General features: G+C 46.6%; 1 protein-coding gene across 3 annotated transcripts in view; it reads left to right on the plus strand.

Annotated features, from left to right (window-relative positions):
* The first annotated feature begins 19,218 nt into the window (after positions 1-19,218).
* The window catches only part of LOC133572254 (adhesion G protein-coupled receptor F5-like), a 53,131-nt gene continuing 48,678 nt past the window's right edge, over positions 19,219-23,671 (plus strand). For 2 of the 3 annotated variants that reach the window (XM_061925092.1, XM_061925094.1), the window contains exon 1: positions 19,397-19,511. The gene's annotated coding sequence lies outside the window, so the exon portion shown is untranslated. Of the gene's footprint in view, positions 19,339-19,396; positions 19,512-23,671 lie in introns of those variants that run through there. The other variant, XM_061925093.1, reaches the window with a different exon arrangement.

The following is a 23,671-nucleotide window of genomic DNA, read 5'->3' on the forward strand; positions in this document are numbered from 1 at the left end:
ACATAAAGCTTAGCAAACCAGCCACAATTAAGTGTATTGCCGGGGCCAGAGCACTCGACATTGAAGCTAATCTTAAGGAGCTAACTCGCAACAGGCCTAGTAAACACGTACGACAGGCTAATCGCACCACTAGTTATGCGAACATAGTTGAACACGTTGGCTCCAATGACACTAGGATGAGACAGTCAGAGATTACAAAGAGAAACATAGCCAGGACTTGTGATCTCGCTAGAAAGATGTCCAGGCATCGAGTAATTGTCTCTGGCCCCCTGCCTGCGAGAGGCAATGATGAGAGATATAGCAGATTAGTCTCGCTTAACAAGTGGCTGGCTAGCTTCTGTAAACAGGGACTAACATATTGATAATTGGCCCTCTTTCTGGGGCAAACCAGGCTTGCTGATGAGAGACAGCCTTCACCTTAACCAGGAAGGCGCCATCATCCTGCCTAGAAACATAGATTTCTGTTTGAGTCACACTTGACTAACTACACTAGAGCAAGCCCGGTCACAGTTAATTACAGAGTCTGCTAGTCCGGGTGAGGAATACAATGATTTGCAAATCCTTTTTAACCCATATTCAATTGAATGAACTACAAAGACAAGATATTTGATGTTCAAACTCATAAACTTTATTTTTTTTTTGCAAATAATAAATAACTTAGAATTTCATGGCTGCAACACGTGCCAAAGAAGTTGGGAAAGGGCATGTTCACCACTGTGTTACATGGCCTTTCCTTTTAACAACACTCAGTAAACGTTTGGGAACTGAGAAGACACATTTTTTAAGCTTCTCAGGTGGAATTATTTCCCATTCTTGCTTGATGTACAGCTTAAGTTGTTTAACAGTTCGGGGGTCTTCGTTGTGGTATTTTAGGCTTCATAATGCGCCACACATTTTCAATGGGAGACAGGTCTGGACTACAGGCAGGCCAGTCTAGTACCCGCACTCTTTTACTACTCTCGGGTAGGACAGGTCACGTGTTGGTAAAACGTTTTAAGTTTTGCCTCATTAAAGTCCCCAGCAACCACAATAGAAGCATCAACATGAGCTGTCTGGAGTTTATTTACCTGGTCGTAGAGCTCCGAAAGCGCGGTCTCAACGTTGGCCTGGGGTGGAATGTATACTCCGATGAGTATGACTGATGTTAGCTCCCTTGGTACGGCATTTGATGATGAGAAACTCCAGGTCCGGTGAGCAGTGTTCCCCTATCTTCTCCACACTGCTCTGTCCACACCAGTGTTTATTCACCATAAAACACACGCCTCCGCCTCTCGATTTCCCCGACGACTCGTTACTGTCGCTCCGGTACACGGAGAATGGCTCCAGGCTGATGGCGTGGTCTGGAACCTCCGGTGTGAGCCAGGTCTCCGTGAAACACAGGTCCTGATGTCCCGCTGGAACTTAATCCTCGCCCTGATGTCGTCCAGCTTGTTCTCAATTGACTGGACGTTGGAGAGCAGGATAGAAGGGAGAGGCGTCCGGCTCGCATGTCTTCTCACGCGGTTCCTTATTCCCCCTCGGCTGCCACAGTATCGATGGTGTGTCCGCCATTGTCCTTTGTTGTTGTTACCGGCATTAGGATGGACTCTCAATTCTGCCGGCAGTTCCTTCAAGAGGTCCGAGCTTCGTTGAAGTTGGTGAGTTGTTTTTGAATTTATGTCCAAAAGAGTCTGTCGGTCGTAAACGATTGTTGTGCCGTTGGTCGAAGTAAATCAAACAAAAAAAACCTACACAAATTAACCAAAATACGCAAATCTTGTGACGAGAGCATGGCGAGGCAGCCAAACGGAGCAGCGCCATCTATCAGATCTTGTTATTGTTTATGTGCCTGATGGCCTAGGGGAAAAACTGTTCAGGTGGCGGGAGGTGTGGGTCTGGATGGACCGTAGTCTCCTGCCTGAGGGGAGAGGGGAGAATAGTTTATGTCCAGGGTGAGAAGAGTCAGCTGTGATCCGACCCACACGCCTCCTGGTCCTGGAGGAGAACAGGTCCGGGAGGGATGGGAGCTTGCAGCCAATCACCTTCGCAGCAGCACGTACGATGCGCTGCAGTTGATGCTTATCCTGGAATGTGGCGCCGGGGAACTACACAGTGATGGAGGAGGTGAGGATGGACTCGATGATGGCTGAGTAAAACTGCACCAGCATCTCGGTCGGCACCTTAAGTTTCCTCATTTTCCGCAGGAAGGCACATCCTTTGCTGAGCCTTCTTGATGAGGAAGCTGATGGTCGCCTCCCACTTGAGGTCCTGGGTGATGGTGGTGCCCAAGAAACGGAAGGAGTCCACAATGGAGACGGAGGTGGGAGAGTCAATCAGGGTGAGGGGGGATGGTGGGGCTGTGACTTTCCCGAAGTCCATGATCATCTGCACTGTTTTCTGGGTGTTCATCTCCAGGTTGTTGAGGCTGCACCAGGACGCCCACCGGTCCACCTCTCTCCTGTAAGCGGACTCATCACCATCCGAGATGAGCCCGATGAGGGTTGTGTCATCCGTAAACTTGAGCAGCTTTATGGACTGATGAATGGAGGTACAGCAGTTTGTATAAAGGGAGAAGAGCCAGGGGGAAAGTACACAGCCCTGAGGGGTACCAGTGTTCGTAGTACGACTGTCCAAGACAATCTTCCCCAGCCGCACGTGCTGTCTTCGGTCTGTCAGGAAGTCATTGATCCAACTGCAGAGGGAGTCGGGCACGCTGAGCTGGTAGAGCTTGTCTCGTAGCAGTCAGGGGAGGATGGTGTTGAAGGCACAGCTGAAGTCCACAAACAGGATCCTAGCGTAGGTTCCTGGGGAGTCCAGATGCTCCAGGATGAAGTGGAGGGCCAGGTTCACTGCATCATCCACAGACCTGTTGGCTCTGTAGGCGAACTGCAGTGGGTCCAGGAGGGGGGCGGTGATGTCCTTGAGGTGGGGCAGGACCAAGCGCTCAAAAGACTTCATGACCACAGACGTCAGCGCAACCGGCCTGTAGTCATTAAGTCCTGTGATCCGTGCTTTCTTGGGGACAGGGACAATGGTGGAGGTCTTAAAGCAGGACAGCACGCGGCATAGCTCCAGAGAGGTGTTAAAAATGTCAGTGAAGATAGGAGCCAGCTGATTCGCGCAGTGTCTGAGGGTGGAGGGGGAGACACCATCCGGCCCGGGGGCCTTCCGCGTATTCAGCTTCAAAAACTGCTGGGGTACATCCTCCTCTCAGATGGAGAGGGCCTTTAAAGTCCTGTGATGTTCTTGGAGTCCTGTGATGTCCTTGGAGTCCTTTAAATCCTTTAATGTAGTGCTGGCGTTGGTGGGGAGGGTGATGAGCTTTGATTAGCTGAAGGCCGTTCATGACGACAGTAATGTATGTTGAAGCCCTGAGCGAGAGTCCTGTCATTCAGGGCCTGGGGGGGCTTTGGGCTTAGATTTCGTAAGGGCCCTTAGCCCTCTCCAAACGGCCGCAGAATCATTGGAGCGGAACTGTTCCTGTAGACGGTTAGAGTACACAGATTTTGCTTTCTCCACTTCCCTGTTGAAGTGGTACTTCGATTCTCTGTAGGTACTCCGGTCCCCGCTTCTCCACACAGTCTCCTTCTTCTTGCGCAGCTGTCGGAGCTTGGGTGTGAACCAGGGCTTGTCGTTGTTATAACAAGCGTTGGAATGATGCGCGCCTCATTGAACTGAATGTATGAGGTCACAGTGTCCGTATACTCGTCCAGATTGTCCGTGGCCGCTCCAATTGCCTCCCAGTCCTTTGTCTCCAAACATGCGCGCAGCTCTTCTACAGCCTCAGCGGTGAAACACTTTAATGGTCCTCATAACAGGTTTAGCCAGTTTCAGTCTCTGTCTGTATGAAGGGATTAAAGGCCTACTGAAACCCACTACTACTGACCACGCAGTCTGATAGTTTATATATCAATGATGAAATCTTAACATTGCAACACATGCCAATACGGCCGGCCGGGTTTGCTTACTAAAGTGCAATTTTAAATTTTGCGCAAAATATCCTGCTGAAAACGTCTCGGTATGATGACGCCTGCGCGTGACGTCACGGATTGTAGAGGACATTTTGGGACAGCATGGTGGCAAGCTATTAAGTCATCTGTTTTCATCGCAAAATTCCACAGTATTCTGGACATCTGTGTTGGTGAATCTTTTGCAATTTGTTCAATGAACAATGGAGACAGCAAAGAAGAAAGCTGTAGGTTAGAAGCGGTGTATTACGGCAGGTGTTGTGCCGGATAACGCACCCCCGCCGTAGAATGCACCCCCTGACTGTTATGCCGGATAACACAGCCAGTGTTTCATTGTTTACATTCCCGAAAGATGACGGTCAAGCTTTACTATTGGCCTGTGGAGAACTGGGACAACAGAGACTCTTACCAGGAGGACTTTGAGTTGGATACGCAGACGCGGTATCGTGAGTACGCATGCAGCTGCGGCTTCCAAACATTTGATCGCTTGCCCGTACGTGCGTGCCGCTATGTGCATGTCACGTACGTAACTTCGGGGAAGTTGGGGAAATATATGTGCTGTATGAACTTTGGGGAGGTGAACAGTACTTTGGGCTGTGGGATTGAGTGTGTTGTGCAGGTGTTTGAGTTGTATTGGCGGGTTATATGGACGGGAGGGGGGAGGTGTTTGTTATACGGGATTAATTTGTGGCATATTAAATATAAGCCTGGTTGTGTTGTGGCTAATAGAGTATATATATGTCTTGTGTTTATTTACTGTTTTAGTCATTCCCAGCTGAATATCAGGTCCCACCCGCCTCTCACAGCATCTTCCCTATCTGAATCGCTCCCACTGCCCTCTAGTCCTTCACTCTCACTTTCCTCATCCACAAATCTTTCATCCTCGCTCAAATTAATGGGAAAATCGTCGTTTTCTCGGTCCGAATCGCTCTCGCTGCTGGTGGCCATGATTGTAAACAATGTGCGGATGTGAGGAGCTCCACAGCCTGTGACGTCACGCGCATATCGTCTGCTACTTCTGGTACAGGCAAGGCTTTTTTATCAACGACCAAAAGTTGCGAACTTTATCGTCGATGTTCTCTACTAAATCCTTTCAGCAAAAATATGGCAATATCGCGAAATGATCAAATATGACACATAGAATGGACCTGCTATCCCCATTTAAATAAGAAAATTGCATTTCAGTAGGCCTTTAAGTGCACCATTCCTCAACTTTCTCAGTCTTTTTGCCACTTGTGCCAGCTATTTTGAAACATGTTGCAGGTATTAAATTCCAAGTGAGCCAACATTTGCACAAAAAAAAATGTCCAGTTCGAACGTTAAATATCTTGTCTTTGCAGTCTATTCTGTTGTGTTTTAGTGTGTTCCTGCCTTCTCTGTTGTCTGCACCTGTGTTTTAGTGATTCATCCTCGGCGAGGTGCGGACCTGGTGACACACCTGCTCGCAATTAGCCCGCCAGTACTTAAGCTCATCACCTACAGCTTGACCTTGCTGGTCATTGTTTCCTGAACTCCGCACGTGCATGCACCTACTTCGCCTCATGGTACGTTGCTTTCCCTTGTCCTGTTATTGCTAACTTCTTTGTGTTTGTTCCCTAGCCTCCTTGAGGCAACAAAGACTTTATGCAGTACTTGGTGCACCCTGGCCTCCCCCCTGCCAACCACTGAGGAACCTGTTTTGTTAATATACATGGTGTGCACTTTTTGCCCCATCGCTCTTTGTTACATTTTTGGACTTATTAAATATATTACTTTTTGTATTTCAAACTTGCCTCCCGTCTCTGCATCCCGGGATCACCCCCCCTTGACCAGTTCTTAACATAATGACCATCCACAACATGGATCCCGCAGAGACTGACCCAGTAAAGAGGGCGCTGCAACAGCAGGCCAAACGACTTGGTCAACAGGAGGAACAATTTGGCATGCTTGGGGCTTGCGTCAACACCATAGCGGAACGCCAAGCCGCCCGCCTTGATGCATTAGAGGGACAGTTTGGAAGTGTACTCACCGCGCTGCAGGCGATTTCTTCCCCTACTGTCGACCCAGCAGCCCAGCAGACACGTCCACGTTCCACAGATGTTCCGTTGCCTAACGACACCCCTCCTGCTCCTTGTCCACCACTCTCCAAGCCTGAGCGTTTCTCCGGCGAGTCAGGTGACGTGCGTCCCTTTCTCACCCAGTGTGAAATCTATTTTGAACTTATACCCACTTCTTTTTACACTGAAAGAGCTCGCGTGGCTTTTGTCATGTCCCACATGAGTGGCCCGGTGTCCGCCTGGGCCACCGCAGAATGGGCGCGTCAATCTCCGGTGTGTGCCTCGTACGCCGCTTTTTTCAAAGCCTCATAAATGATGTCTTGCGCGACATGCTTTACCGATTTGTGGTCGTCTACTTAGACGATATCCTCGTTTTCTCGCCTACTCCCGAACTTCACATCCAGCATGTTCGCCTAGTTCTCCAACGTCTTCTCGAGAATCGACTTTATGTCAAGGCCGAAAAGTGCGTGTTTCACTCAGAGTCTGTTCCGTTCTTGGGTTTTATTGTGGAGAAGGGTCAACTCCGAGCGGATCCCGCAAAAATCAAGTCGGTGGTTGATTGGCCCACACCCACTTCTAGAAAACACCTCCAAAGGTTTCTTGGTTTTGCTAATTTTTATCGCCGTTTTGTCCGAAATTTTAGTCAGGTAGCTGAACCACTTACGAGACTCACTTCCACTAAACTTCCCTTTTTGTGGACCTCTGAGACACAGACTTCCTTTGATAAGCTTAAATTGTTATTTACTTCTGCACCAGTTCTTGTCCACCCTAACGTTTCCTCTCAATTTTTTGTCGAGGTTGACGCGTCTGACTCCGGCGTGGGAGCTGTTCTCTCCCAGCGCTCCACCTCCGACCAGAGGCTGCACCCCTGTGCCTTCTTCTCACGCCGCCTGACCCCAGCGGAACGCAATTATGACATTGGTAATAGAGAACTACTTGCCGTTGTCTTGGCGCTACAAGAATGGAGGCACTGGCTGGAGGGCTCGGAGACACCATTTGTGGTATTCACGGACCACAAGAATCTGGCCTACATTCGGACTGCTTAACGGCTCAACCCAAGACAAGCTAGGTGGGCGCTATTCTTCGCCAGATTCAATTTTACCATGACCTTCCGACCCGGCTCCCAGAATGGTAAGCCAGACGCCTTGTCTAGAATGTACGCCTGCCCCGAGGAAGGGGTCAAGACCGAGACCATCATCCCTCCATCACAAGTGCTGGGAGCGCTACAGTGGGACATCGAGGGTCGCGTGACAGAAGGAATCAAGAATGTTCCCTCTCCCAAGAACTGTCCGCAGGGGCGCTTATTCGTTATCCCAGAACTCCGGCCGAAAGTCTTAAACTGGGCCCACAGCTCCAAGATCGCCTGCCACCCAGGTATCACCCGTACTACTTTCCTCCTAGCCCAGCGCTTCTGGTGGCCAACTTTCAGGGCTGACGTGAAAGAGTTTGTGTCTGCCTGTACCACCTGTGCCCGCAATAAGGCGTCACATCGGGCACCAGCTGGCCTTCTGCGGCCACTCCCCATCCCCTCCCGCCCGTGGTCCCATGTGGCATTGGATTTCGTCACAGGACTTCCACCATCAAAGGGCAACACTGTTATATTGACTTTGGTGGACCGCTTTTCAAAAATGGCTCACTTCATCCCTCTTCCAAAGTTGCCCTCTGCACTAGAGACTGCAGATCTGCTGGTACGTCACGTGTTCCGGCTGCATGGTATCCCGGTGGATGTGGTCTCGGACAGAGGGCCACAATTTTCTTCGGCGGTTTGGAAGGCCTTCTGCAAGGCGTTTGGGGCATCGCCGAGCCTTTCTTCTGGATACCACCCGCAGACAAACGGTCAGACTGAGCGCACAAACCAGGATCTGGAAGCTGCCATCCGCTGCGTTTGCCATCAGCAGCCGGCCTCCTGGGCACTTTGTTTACATTGGATTGAGTACGCTCACAACACACTCGTCAGCTCCGCTACAGGCATGTCTCCATTTCACTCCGCCTACGGGTACCAACCTCCCGCTTTTCCTTCCCTGGAATCAGAAGTCGCCGTCCCATCTGTTGCGGCCCACCCACACCGCGCACGGCAAGCATGGCAAAATACCCGGTCTGCTCTGTCACGCACCTCGGAGCGCAACCAGCGTATCGCTAACCGCCACCGCAGCACAGCACCGGATTACAGGCCCGGTCAGAAGGTATGGCTATCCTCTCGTGATTTACCTCTCCAGGTGGTCTCCAAAAAACTGCAGCCACGATTCATTGGACCTTACCCCATTGAGCGAGTCATCAATCCCTCATCGGTTCGACTACGCCTTCCGGACTCTCTCAAGATTCATCCCTCTTTCCACGTCTCCCTGCTCAAGCCTGTGTCCTCCAGTCCCTTGAGTCCTCCAGAGGTGCCTCCTCCACCTCCCAGACTTATTGATGGCCACCAGGCATTCACGGTCAAGGCCATTCTCGACGTGAGGAGAAGGGGCAGGGGTTTCCAGTATCTGGTCGACTGGGAGGGTTACGGCCCCGAGGACCGATCCTGGGTCCCGCGTTCACTTATTTTAGACCCTTCACTGTTAACTGCTTTTTATATTCGTTTTCCGGAGAAGCCAGGTAAGCCGCCAGGTGGCGTCCATTGAGGGGGGGGTACTGTTGTGTTTTAGTGTGTTCCTGCCTTCTCTGTTGTCTGCACCTGTGTTTTAGTGATTCATCCTCGGCGAGGTGCGGACCTGGTGACACACCTGCTCGCAATTAGCCCGCCAGTACTTAAGCTCATCACCTACAGCTTGACCTTGCTGGTCATTGTTTCCTGAACTCCGCACGTGCATGCACCTACTTCGCCTCATGGTACGTTGCTTTCCCTTGTACTGTTATTGCTAACTTCTTTGTGTTTGTTCCCTAGCCTCCTTGAGGCAACAAAGACTTTATGCAGTACTTGGTGCACCCTGGCCTCCCCCCTGCCAACCACTGAGGAACCTGTTTTGTTAATATACATGGTGTGCACTTTTTGCCCCATCGCTCTTTGTTACATTTTTGGACTTATTAAATATATTACTTTTTGTATTTCAAACTTGCCTCCCGTCTCTGCATCCCGGGATCACCCCCCCCCTGACCAGTTCTTAACACTATTCAATTGAATATAAGTTGAAAAGGATTTGCAAATCATTGTATTCTGTTTTTATTTACGACCTACACAACGTACCAACTTCACTGGTTTTGGGGTTTGTATTTATTTAGCTCCAAAAAAGCTGATTGTGGTAGCCATTTTTGTGTTATTTATATTTCTCTAGTCCTGCATATATTTTTAAGTTTAATTAATTATTCATTTGTTGAAAGATGTCCATTAAGGCCTGCTACGCTGCTACACTTTAGTGTTGGTCATTGTGGTGGTGCTTGATGAATGCTTGGGGCTACTGCGCTACTGCACTTTGATTTCGGTCATTGTGGTGGTGCTTGATGAATACTTGGGCCTTCTGTGCTACTGTACTTTCATTTTGCTCATTATGGTTGTCGTAGCCATTTTTGTGTTATTTATATTTTTCTAGTACTGCATATATTCATCCATCCATCCATCCATTTTCTACCGCTTATTCCCTTTGGGGTCGCGGGGGGCGCTGGAGCCTATCTCAGCTACAATCGGGCGGAAGGCGGGGTACACCCTGGACAAGTCGCCACCTCATCGCAGGGCCACTGCATATATTATTAAGTTAAATTAAATATGTATTTTTTGAACTGCCATGAAAATATATTTTGATATATTGCAAGTTAATTTATTGAATTAGAAACCATCGTTTACATTCTGTGTAATTAACAGCACCTGTTACCTGTAACAAAAGTTTGTCCAATCCATTTCATCTGTGCGCCCCTACATACTGGCTAAGCCCACAGATTTTGGTTTAGAACCTAGGAAATCATGGAAAGTCCAAAACTCTAATATTATTGAGAAAAGTGGTCCCGGTGCAACAGGACCGCACTTTAGTTCTGGTCTAAATTCATATTGTAAAGGAGTCTTGTATCATAATATGAATTAATCAAACATCTTAAATCCTTTTTTTTATGATAACGATTATTTATGTATTTAATATTTGTTTACTTACTATGGTATATTATTTATTTGTTCACTGTTCTGTTACAGAGAACAAGGAAATGGGATACAATTGCTATGGTATTAAAAAGGGTAGGATTAAATAAGCTTAGCTTCTTCCTACTCCTCTTCGGATGTGGTGGAATGGAACAACTGGAAATATGTGATGTATTACGTTGTATTGAATGCATGTTCCAAATAAACTGAAACTGAACTGAACTGAACTAAAGGTGCACAAGCAGCAACACACCAAATCCAGTCGAACTAAACATTATTCAACCTTTGATTGCAATCTTTAACATTGATATGTTTTTATTTCTGTGACTTTGCTGTTGACAGACGTGTAGAGAGTGTTGTTTTTGGACGCGCAGGATGTTTTAGAGGCAAAGTTACTTTTTCGGGTGAAATTAACTGGAACTTCTCAAAGTTTCTGTCATGAGCTCTGTGACGGTTGTTTTGTTTTTTCCAGTCCTGTCAAGTGCTCTTAATTTTTAGTTTCACTTCCCCTGTCTGCTACCGAGCCCTGGCTTCCGCACCACTCCCTGATTGGCGACCGGGACACATCTGTTCCTGGTTGCCAATCAGGCTTTTTTAAATGCCAGCCCTGTCTGTTTATCGGAGCTTGAACATTGTTGCTGTCAGATTTCACAGTCTATGCTGCTCTAGTCAGACTATGTAAGTTTCTTGTTTTGTGCACTTCCTAGTTGCACTCACCTTCTTTTGTTAACTAAATATCCTTTGACCTACATTCCGCATGCCATTCTTTGCATCCTATGCTACGCTTCCCAAACCTTAGAGTACAGTACTTTTTTTCTCAACTTGGTGCTTTCTAACCAGGAGCTAAAGAACAAATAAAATGAAATAAAACTGCTCCCACAGTGGAGTGTTTTAAGTCTCGTCTTGAGACCCACTTTTATTCTCTGGCTTTTAACACTTCGTGAGTTGTGTGGTCCTCTGTTTATAAATTTGTATTTCTATTTATTGTTTTAATTGGTTTTAACATTTAAAATAATTTTTAATCATATTTATTTTTATATTGTTTTTATATTGTTTTTATATTTATTCCATCCATCCATTTTCTACCGCTTGTCCCTTTTGGGGTCGCGGGGGGTGCTGGAGCCTATCTCAACTGCATTCGGGCGCAAGGCGGGGTACACCCTGGACAAGTCGCCACCTCATCACAGCATACTTGCCAACCTTGAGACCTTCGAATTCGGGAGATTGGGGGCGGGGTTGGCGGAGGTGGGGTTTGGTGGTAGCGAGGGTGTATATTGTAGCCAGGAAGAGTTAGGGATGCAAGGGATTCTGGGTATTTGTTCTGTTGTGTTTATGTTGTGTTACGGTGCGGACGTTCTCCCGAAATGTGTTTGTCATTCTTGTTTGGTGTGGGTTCACAGTGTGGCGCATATTTGTAACAGTGTTAAAGTTGTTTATACGGCCACCCTCAGTGTGACCTCTATGGCTGTTGATCAAGTATGTCTTGCAGTCACTTTCGTGTGTATGCAGAAGCCCCATACAACATGTGACTGGGCCGGCACGCTGTTTGTATGGTGAAAAAGCGGACGCATCAACAGATTGTAGAGGACGCTAAAAGCAGTGCCATCACGGCACACCCTTAATATTATTGTCCGGGTGAAAATCGGGAGAAATTCGGGAGAATGGTTTCCCCGGGAGATTTTCGGGAGGGGCACTGAAATCCGGGAGTCTCCCGGAAAAATCGGTAGGGTTGGCAAGTATGCATCACAGGGCCAACACAGATAGACGGACAACATTCACATTCACATTCACACACTAGGGCCAATTTAGTGTTGCCAATCAGCCTATCCCCAGGTGCATGTCTTTGGAGGTGGGAGGAAGCCGGAGTACCCGGAGGGAACCCACGCAGTCACGGGAGAACATGCAAACTCCACACAGAAAGATCCCGAGCCCGGTATTGAACTCAGGACTACTAAGGACCTTCGTATTGTGAGACGCATGCACTAACCTCTGTACCACCGTGCTGCCCTATTTTATATTTATTTATTTTGTTTTTATTCAGTCATTGGTGGAGCTAAGTATAGTATTTGAATCTTGTTTTTAATATTTTTGTGCAGCACTTTGGAAACATTTTTGTTGTTTAAATGTGCTATATAAATAAAGTGTATTGGATTGGATTGAAAAGTCCTGCTTCAATTTGAATTAGTATTCAGACGTCCTACTCATTGGGCTGTTCACGTTATGACACCATGACTAACAAAGGACTATAGAGTTAGGATTGACAGTATCGTTTTGGGGCGAAAGGCTTCACAAAATGTTGTGACGGTACAGACAACAGGGGGCATAATTTGGCTCTACGATTTAATATATATATATATATATATATATATATATATATATATATATATATATATATATATGTATGTATAATAACAAACAATAATAATATAAACTAGAGAATGTAGTGTGACAAATATCCAAGAGTGTGTCTGGTGTGTGACTAAGTGTGGGAATTAATTGTTGTGTGTTACCGGGAGTGTTGAGCGAGAGGAGGAAGTCCCGGAGGAGAAAGGCAGGCTTGAATGTCCGTGAGACAGGCAGGTAGTCGGGGGTATAGCGAGGCGTCAACAGGTCCGTGTCCAGGCGAGAGGTGGCGATCCAAGGGGGCAGCCAGAGAACCAGAGAGGAACAACGAGGAAGACGAGACGCACAGCTCGTCACGCAAGAAACGGGATTTGCTGCAGGAACGATACGATACAGAACAACGCACAATGAAACACGGAGGGGAAAACACAGAGAGAGCAGGATTGCATCAAGCATGAATACGGCTTACTGTACGCGAACAGAAGATTACGTTCTGTCCAAGAACGCAGGTCTGCACTGGCTTAAGAAGCCCAAGAAGCTCATCACTGACAGGTGCGCTAAGTGCTGATTGATTGCAACTGCTTGCTACCGCCGGAGTGACGCGGGCAGGAGATGAGCGGCCGTGGGCGTGTCCCGAGGTGCGCTCTGCGGGGCTCATTGATGAGTGCGCATTGGCATGCGCTCGGGCCGTGACACAAAATCTGCGATTCAGATTTTATTACAGTGTTGTGACAGTTTTCGGTCGAGTTTGGTGTACATTTGTGTTATTTTAACAGTATAGAATATCATATATCCCAATAATCCAGCATTATTTATCAGTAGTGGTTCTTACAAAAACGATCTCAAACTACAAGTAAAAAATGGCTCCTAAAGCGCTGACCCTTGATTTAAATGCAAAAGCGGATTGATACAGTACCCGATTGTCGGGCAAAATATTGTAAAAGAATAATAGTGAAACAATAAGTCCTTTAAGTTCATGTTGCACGTCATCCCGGTAGCTGTCGAGATCCCAAGATGTGGAGACATGAGACAACATGCAATCTATGACAATTCAAATCAGTGAAACAAATAATAATAATAATAATAATAATAATACCTGGGATTTATATAGCGCTTTTCTAAGTACCCAAAGTCGCTTTACATGTAGAACCAAACACAGTGTTTACCATTAACAACAATCCAGGCCCGACTGAAAGGCGAGCCTGATTGGCAACCCGGAACAGGTGTGCTCAGATTGCCAATCAGCAACAGGCGAGGGAGACAGCACTCAGGCCAGAGGAGCGGTGGAGCCGAAAAGGAAGTGAAATCAAGCGAAAAGTGCTGGAGAGGAACTAAACAAAGAAATTTGGAAATACAAAATTAAATCAGACCTTACATAAATAGGATAGACTTTATTCATCCCACACGGGGAAAATTACGTGGTTGCAGTGCTGATAATACGTGTGTATGTTAAAGTTAAGTTAAAGCACCAATGATTGTCACACACACTAGGTGTGGCGAAATGATTGTGTTTATGTTTGTGTGTGTGTGTGTGTGTGTGTGTGTAAAAATTTGCTTTTTAAAGTAAAACAAGCACACACAAAGATGCATCAGTTAATAATATAATGACAATAATACTAAAATATGCTATTTTGGTAGTAATTGCGTGTGAATGCTGTATGCACAAGCTGTGGACACCTGCGAGTCAAACTAACATGCTTGAATGTCCAGGGTGGGTGGAGTCTTTGGTTCCAATCATACTTGCCAACTTGAGACCTCCGAATTCAGGAGATGGGGGGTGGGGGGATATATTGTAGCCCGGAAGAGTTAGGGATGTGGTTCTGTTGTGTTTATGTTGTGTTACGGTGCGGATGTTCTCCCAAAATGTTCTTGTTTGGTGTATACTGTGGCGCATATTTGTAACAGTGTTTAACTTGTTTATACGGCCACCCTCAGTGTGACCTGTACGGCTGTTGATCAAGTATGTCTTGCAGTCACTTGTGTCTGTAGAAGCCGCATACGACATGTGGCTGGGCAGGCACGCTGTTTGTATGGAGAAAAAGCGGACTCGACGACAGGTTGTAGAGGCATGGCACGCCCTCAATATTGTTGTCCGGGTGAAAATCGGGAGAAATTCGGGAGAATGGTTTCCCCGGGAGATTTTCGGGAGTGGCACTGAAATTCGGGAGTCTCCCGGAAAAATCGGGAGGGTTGGCAAGTATGGTTCAAATAGCTTGACAAATGTGCGATGCGATATGGAGAGGTTTTTATTGCCCATCCATTTTCAATGGGGGAAAAATTCCTCATAATTCTGGGTAATTTAGGGAATTTAGGGAAGGGGGAAACTAGAATATCCAGGGTGAGTGGAGTGTGTGGATGTTGGAACAGTTTGAATCGAGTGAGAAATGTGGGAGTTGTTTAACTTTGAAAGTCCATACATATATATATATATATATATATATATATATGTACCGTATTTTCCGCACCATAAGGCGCCCTGGGTTATAAGCCGCGCCTTCAATGAACGGCATATTTCAAAACTTTGTCCACCTATAAGCCGCCCCGTGTTATAAGCCGCATCTAACTGCGCTAAAGGGAATGTCAAAAAAACAGTCAGATAGGTCAGTCAAACTTTAATAATATATTAAAAACCAGCGTTCTAACAACTCTGTTCACTCCCAAAATGTACGGTAATGTGCAAAATGTGCAATCAATAAGCATCAATAACTTAATGTTGCTCGAACGTTAATGTCACAACACACAAAATAAACATAACGCTCACTTTCTGAAGTTATTCTTCATTCATAAATCCCTCGAATTCTTCTCCTTCGGTGTCCGAATTAAAAAGTTGGGCGAATACGGGATCCAAAATGGCCGGCTCCGTCTCGTCGCAGTTCTGTGAATCCTGCCTTCCGGAAAGCTCGGACCACAGTTGTGACCGAAATATCCGCCCAGGCATTTACGATCCACTGGCAGATGTTGGCGTATGTCGTCCGGCGCTGTCTCCCTGTCTTAGTGAAGGTGTGTTCGCCTTCGGTCATCCATTGTTCCCACGCCGTTCGCAGTCGTGCTTTAAATGCCCTGTTGACACCAATATCGAGCGGTTGGAGTTCTTTGGTTAAATATTGCCTTAAGTTTAAATTCTGCGTTATACGCATGTCGCTTAGTAGGAGCCATTTTGTGGTCTTTACAGATGTAAACACACAAATGAAATGAAACGCAATATCCGGGGGCTTCTTCTTCTATGGGGGCGGGTGGTTGCTTACAGTAGAAGAAGAAGCGCTTCCTCTTCTATGGGGGCGGGTGCTTACCTTGGCGGTTGCTTACCATAGAAGAAGAAGCGCTTCCTCTTCTACGGGGAAAAAAGATGGCGGCTGTTTACCGTAGTTGCGAGACCGAAACTTTATGAAAATAAATATTTATATTAATCCATATATAAGGCGCACCGGGCTATAAGCCGCACTGCCAGCTTTTGTGAAAATTTGTGGTTTTTAGGTGCGGCTTATAGTGCGGAAAATACGGTATATATATATATATATATATATATATATATATATATATATATATATATATACGTACCGGTAATGGTGGCGTGGCTCAGTTGTTAGAGCTTCTGCCCCTCGAGTCACTGCAGTTGTGTCCTTGGGCAAGGCGCTTTACCCACCTGCTCCCAGTGCCACCCACACTGGTTTAAATGTAACTTAGATAATGGGTTTCACTATGTAAAGCGCTTTGAGTCACTAGAGAAAAAGCGCTATATAAATATAATTCACTTCACGTAAAGAGAATAAAATACTTACCTGGATTCAGAGGAGGAGCTACACTTCCATCTTTAGATGGCCGTTTCAGGCATTAATAACACAAAATGTGGATTGTTACAATCATGCTGTGATTGTCAAGTATGTTTGTTCATGTAATCTGTGATATTTAATATTCTGTAAATGACATGTTGTACAAGTTAATGGTCTTCATTTGCTGCATGACAATGTCTGAACTTTCTCTATTAATTAATCAAATGTCATATTCAGCCTGCTAATCATTCTGTAATTCAGGGTTTATACAATATTTAATCCAGCCAGAAACCATCCCTCCCCATCTCTCCCCGCCATTCCTCAACTGATGTATCACAGAAAAACATTACCAAACATCTTTGACATCGCAAGTTATAGTTAACGTATTATTATTGCATTAACTTTGACAGCCCGAATGTGTGATCCCGTGGGTGCTTCGGGGCCCGAGCACCCACTGACAATGCCGAGCACCCACGTGGGATTGATGGCAAATTCTTTCTCACCACCATGCAAAAACTGTGCATGCTCAGAAAAGTAGCGTCAGATTTACCGCCCGTCCGAGCACCCACTGGCAGAAATGTAGATCGGCGCCCATGTATATATACTGTATATATGTGTGTGTAATATGTATGCCTGGCAATCGAACCCAGTACCTTCTTTTATACATATTAATAATAATTAAAAATGATCAAGGTTAATTATAAAGTAATGATATACAATATACTAATATTATGCAATGTGCTAATAAGCGATATGACAATATAATATATTTTTTGTCGTGTACACACAATTTTTCCCCTCTGCTTGCTTTTTTCCCTTCTTTCTATCCCCTCCTGCTCCGACCAAACATTAAATAAAGTCAAATACAAAAAAAGGCAACAAGAGAAGTATCCCACATTCGTCTTTTGTAAAGTACTGTAAATGTGTACAACAGATATAGATCATCTACATCAAAAACATTAATTGTCTGAGTGGCAGGACAGGACAGATTTTATTCAAAATAATGTACAAACCCCGTTTCCATATGAGTTGGGAAATTGTGTTACATGTAAATATAAACGGAATACAATGATTTGCAAATCATTTTCAACCCATATTCAGTTGAATATGCTACAAAGACAACATATTTGATGTTCAAACTGATAAACATTTTTTTTTTGCAAATAATCATTAACTTTAGAATTTGATGCCAGCAACACGTGACAAAGAAGTTGGGAAAGGTGGCAATAAATACTGATAAAGTTGAGGAATGCTTATCAAACACTTATTTGGAACATCCCACAGGTGAACAGGCAAATTGGGAACAGGCGGGTGCCATGACTGGGTATAAAAGTAGATTCCATGAAATGCTCAGTCATTCACAAACAAGGATGGGACGAGGGTCACCACTTTGTCAACAAATGCGTGAGCAAATTGTTGAACAGTTTAAGAAAAACCTTTCTCAACCAGCTATTGCAAGGAATTTAGGGATTTCACCATCTACGGTCCGTAATATCATCAAAGGGTTCAGAGAATCTGGAGAAATCACTGCACGTACGCAGCTAAGCCCGTGACATTTGATCCCTCAAGCTGTACTGCATCAACAAGCGACATCAGTGTGTAAAGGATATCACCACATGGGCTCAGGAACACTTCAGAAACCCACTGTCAGTAACTACAGTTGGTCGCTACATCTGTAAGTGCAAGTTAAAACTCTCCTATGCAAGGCGAAAACCGTTTATCAACAACACCCAGAAACGCCGTCGGCTTTGCTGGGCCTGAGCTCATCTAAGATGGACTGATACAAAGTGGAAAAGGGTTCTGTGGTCTGACGAGTCCACATTTCAAATTGTTTTTGGAAACCGTGGACGTCGTGTCCTCCGGACCAAAGAGGAAAAGAACCATCCGGATTGTTATAGGAGCAAAGTTGAAAAGCCAGCATCTGTGTTGGTATGGGGGTGTATTAGTGCCCAAGACATGGGTAACTTACACATCTGTGAAGGCGCCATTAATGCTGAAAGGTACATACAGGTTTTGGAGCAACATATGTTGCCATCCAAGCAACGTTACCATGGATGCCCCTGCTTATTTCAGCAAGGCAATGCCAAGCCACGTGTTACATCAACGTGGCTTCATAGTAAAAGAGTGCGGGTACTAGACTGGCCTACCTGTAGTCCAGACCTGTCTCCCATTGAAAATGTGTGGCGCATTATGAAGCCTAAAATACCACAACGGAGACCCCCGGACTGTTGAACAACTTAAGCTGTACATCAAGCAAGAATGGGAAAGAATTCCACCTGAGAAGCTTAAAAAATGTGTCTCCTCAGTTCCCAAACGTTTACTGAGTGTTGTTAAAAGGAAAGGCCATGTAACACAGTGGTGAACATGCCCTTTCCCAACTACTTTGGCACGTGTTGCAGCCATGAAATTCTAAGTTAATTATTATTTGCAAAAAAAAATAAAGTTTATGAGTTTGAACATCAAATATGTTGTCTTTGTAGCATATTTAACTGAATATGGGTTAAAAAGGATTTGCAAATCATTGTATTTCGTTTATATTTACATCTAACACAATTTCCCAACTCATATGGAAACGGGGTTTGTATATCAAAGTCTTATTTTTTTTAACTTAGGACATCTCGCGGTCCGGATTGTGGTCATAGTTTAAGAATCCCTGATTTAGAGTCTCCAATGAACCTCAACATGAATATTTTTGGGGCGTAGGAGGGAGCTGTAGTACAGGGGAAACCCACACGCACAGGGAGAACCTGTAAATGCCACAGAGAGGTGTAAAAACTGAGGTTGGGAGACGCACGCGGCGTAAAGGTCGACGTCAATGTTGGTAGTAATGTCAAAATGAGGGCAGTTTTCACAGGCTTGATTAACGCCAAAGTTGGATGAGGTGCATGACCAGCTGTAGCGCTTATGCTAGCCAGGCCATTTGGATGCACCTTTTTAAAAATGAAGCATAGACATGTTTATGACGTTTGTGGTGACTATTTACAGCAAATCCGGTCATACACTCGTTCACTTTAGTTTGTTTTGTCATGGGGAAAAAAACTCACTTTTAAGGTGTGGCTGCTTTTATTTTGCCACGATGAACCCTAACCATGACAAAAATCCACAAATAGAAAGTGGGAGTCCAACAAGTAATTTTAGTGATTTCGCTGTAATTAGTGACTGAAGGAAGAAGGAACAAGGAAGTAGGTCCGCGCCTGATGACTCACTAATTGTCTGTGAGAAATGACAAACTTGTCAGACGAGTGTGTGATGCACACAGGTATTCTAAAGACACCTTTCATGTCTTTTCATACTTTCCTTTCTGCAGACACTCTCGCTGGAATAAGAGAACGTTATCGCTGACAGACAACACAAGGTAAATATGCACTTTTTGTAAGTGCTTTGGCTTCCAAAGAACGTTGTCGGATTGTAAATATATAAATATGAACTATTTGAAAACTATTTACAAATATCTATTCAACATTGGAAATAATGTAAATGGAAGACACTTTTTTCATCAAGATGTGCAAATACAAATGAGCATTTATGAAAATCGTAATTGTCATTCTCGATCTTGCAAGAATAAACACAAACGGCACATTAGCCTCGTTTGCTTGTCAGAACATTTACTATTTTACTTTCATCATTTTGCTAAAAACAGAAAGTCTACCCAAATACAAATAGAACGTGTGTTTATTTATCGTTATTCGATGTGACATCACAGGATCACATGGTTTATGTTCTCTGTGGTCAAGGCATTGTATTTGTTTGTGTTTTAATATGATCTAGACTACTATACTGTAACTATAAAGATCTATGGATGTTGTCAGTCATCAAGGTCATGGTATTCTCAAGACATTGGACTTGTTTATCTTTTTTTATATGATCTCGACCAGACCTGGGTAACTATTTTGTCTCAGGGGCCACATTGGTTGGTAAAAATATATTTTATGTGTTATGTGTATATGTATATATATATATATATATATATATATATATACATACATATACACACACATAGCAAAAAGACTCCGCAGCGGATCCCCCGCGGCGGTATTGTGCTTTCCGGAACGGACCCGCGAAACGGACCCGTATCGGAGTCCACTTGCTCTCAGGAACGGATCCGCTACGGAGACGGGTCGCGGACCCGCCGTGGCTCCGAGCTGGATCCGCTCCGCATCCATGATCAAAACCTAACCGCGGACCAGCAACGGACTCATAAAAACCCAGGCTCATCTTGGACCCGTTTATCTTATTTTCAAAATCCCTTCTGTTCTTGCTGTAGGATAAAATGGGAAACTAACACTATCACTAAAGGCCCTACTACAGCAATATAGGTTTAAATATGCATTGCCTTGTATTTTTAAACCAACAATATTGTCAATAGGCAGAAACAGAAAATGGTAAATTCACTCTATAAAGTAAATATATAATATATAAATATATATATATATATATATATATATATAAAAATAGTAAATATAGTATCCATCCATCCATCCATCCATCCATCTTCTTCCGCTTATCCGAGGTCGGGTCGCGGGGGCAGCAGCCTAAGCAGGGAAGCCCAGACTTCCCTCTCCCCAGCCACTTCGTCCAGCTCCTCCCGGGGGATCCCGAGGCGTTCCCAGGCCAGCCGGGAGACATAGTCTTCCCAGCGTGTCCTGGATCTTCCCCGTGGCCTCCTACCGGTCGGACGTGCCCTAAACACCTCCCGAGGGAGGCGATCGGGTGGCATCCTGACCAGATGCCCGAACCACCTCATCTGGCTCCTCTCGATGTGGAGGAGCAGCGGCTTTACTTTGAGCTCCCCCCGGATGACAGAGCTTCTCACCCTATCTCTAAGGGAGAGCCCTGCCACCCGGCGGAGGAAACTCATTTCGGCCGCTTGTACCCGTGATCTTGTCCTTTCGGTCATAACCCAAAGCTCATGACCATAGGTGAGGATGGGAACGTAGATCGACCGGTAAATTGAGAGCTTTGCCTTCCGGCTCAGCTCCTTCTTCACCACAACGGATCGATACAGCGTCCGCATTACTGAAGATGCCGCACCGATCCGCCTGTCGATCTCACGATCCACTCTTCCCTCACTCGTGAACAAGACTCCGAGGTACTTGAACTCCTCCACTTGGGGCAGGGTCTCCTCCCCAACCCGAAGATGGCATTCCACCCTTTTCCGGGCGAGAACTATGGACTCGGACTTGGAGGTGCTGATTCTCATCCCAGTCGCTTCACACTCGGCTGCGAACCGATCCAGCGAGAGCTGAAGATCCTGGCCAGATGAAGCCATCAGGACCACATCATCTGCAAAAAGCAGAGACCTAATCCTGCAGCCACCAAACCAGATCCCCTCAACGCCTTGACTGCGCCTAGAAATTCTGTCCATAAAAGTTATGAACAGAATCGGTGACAAAGGGCAGCCTTGGCGGAGTCCAACCCTCACTGGAAACGTGTCCGACTTACTGCCGGCAATGCGGACCAAGCTCTGACACTGATCATACAGGGAGCGGACCGCCAAAATCAGACAGTCCGATACCCCATACTCTCTGAGCACTCCCCACAGGACTTCCCGAGGGACACGGTCGAATGCCTTCTCCAAGTCCACAAAACACATGTAGACTGGTTGGGCAAACTCCCATGCACCCTCAAGGACCCTGCCGAGAGTATAGAGCTGGTCCACAGTTCCACGACCAGGACGAAAACCACACTGTTCCTCCTGAATCCGAGGTTCGACTATCCGGCGTAGCCTCCTCTCCAGTACACCTGAATAGACCTTACCGGGAAGGCTGAGGAGTGTGATCCCACGATAGTTAGAACACACCCTCCGGTTCCCCTTCTTAAAGAGAGGAACCACCACCCTGGTCTGCCAATCCAGAGGTACCGACCCCGATGTCCACGCGATGCTGCAGAGTCTTGTCAACCAAGACAGCCCCACAGCATCCAGAGCCTTAAGGAAGATCCGCCCGGAGTTCCACCACCCCGGCCTTGCCACCGAGGAGCTTTTTAACTACCTCAGCAACCTCAGCCCCAGAAATAGAAGAGCCCACCACAGATTCCCCAGGTACTGCTTCCTCATAGGAAGATGTGTTGGTGGGATTGAGGAGGTCTTCGAAGTATTCCCTCCACCGATCCACAACATCCGCAGTCGAGGTCAGCAGAACACCATCCTCACCATACACGGTGTTGATAGTGCACTGCTTCCCCTTCCCGAGGCGGCGGATGGTGGTCCAGAATCGCTTCGAAGCCGTCCGGAAGTCGTTTTCCATGGCTTCCCCGAACTCCTCCCATGTTCGAGTTTTTGCCTCCACAACCGCTGAAGCCGCACACCGCTTGGCCTGTCGGTACCTGTCCGCTGCCTCAGGAGTCCTATGAGACAAAAGAACCCGATAGGACTCCTTCTTCAGCTTGACGGCATCCCTTACCGCCGGTGTCCACCAACGGGTTATAGGATTACCGCCACGACAGGCACCAACTACCTTGCGGCCACAGCTCCAATCAGCTGCCTCGACAATAGAGGTGCGGAACATGGTCCACTCGGACTCAATGTCCAGCACCTCCCTCGTGACATGTTCAAAGTTCTTCCGGAGGTGGGAATTGAAACTCTCTCTGACAGGAGACTCTGCCAGACGTTCCCAGCAAACCCTCACAATGCGTTTGGGCCTGCCAGGTCTGTCCGGCATCCTCCCCCACCATCGCAGCCAACTCACCACCAGGTGGTGATCGGTTGAAAGCTCTGCCCCTCTCTTCACCCGAGTGTCCAAAACATGAGGCCGCAAATCCGATGACACAACTACAAAGTCGATCATGGAACTGCGGCCTAGGGTGTCCTGGTGCCAAGTGCACATATGGACACCCTTATGTTCGAACATGGTGTTCATTATGGACAATCTGTGACGGGCGCAAAAGTCCAATAACAGAACACCACTCGGGTTCAGATCCGGGCGGCCATTCTTCCCAATCACGCCTCTCCAGGTTTCACTGTCGCTGCCAACATGAGCATTGAAGTCCCCCAGTAGAACGAGGGAATCACCCGGGGGAGCACTCTCAAGTACTCCCTCGAGCGAATCCAAAAAGGGTGGGTACTCTGAGCTGCGGTTTGGCGCGTATGCGCAAACCACAGTCAGGACCCGTCCCCCCACCCGTAGGCGGAGGGAAGCTACCCTCTCGTCCACCGGGTTGAACTCCAACGTGCAGGCTCTGAGCCGGGGGGCAACAAGAATTGCCACCCCAGCCCGTCGCCTCTCATTGCCGGCAACGCCAGAGTGGAAGAGAGTCCAGCCCCTCTCGAGAGAACTGGTCCCAGAGCCCTTGCTGTGCGTCGAAGTGAGTCCGACTATATCTAGCCGGAACTTCTCAACCTCGCGCACTAGCTCAGGCTCCTTCCCCCCAGCGAGGTGACGTTCCACGTCCCAAGAGCTAGCTTCTGTAGCCGAGGATCGGACCGCCAAGTGCCATGCCGTCAGCTTCCGCCCAGCTCACAATGCACCCGACCTCTATGGCCCCTGCTATGGGTGGTGAGCCCATTGGAGGGGGGAC

The sequence above is a fragment of the Nerophis lumbriciformis genome, linkage group LG29, assembly GCF_033978685.3.
Source record: "Nerophis lumbriciformis linkage group LG29, RoL_Nlum_v2.1, whole genome shotgun sequence".
In the NCBI taxonomy this organism is placed as follows: Eukaryota; Metazoa; Chordata; class Actinopteri; order Syngnathiformes; family Syngnathidae; genus Nerophis; species Nerophis lumbriciformis.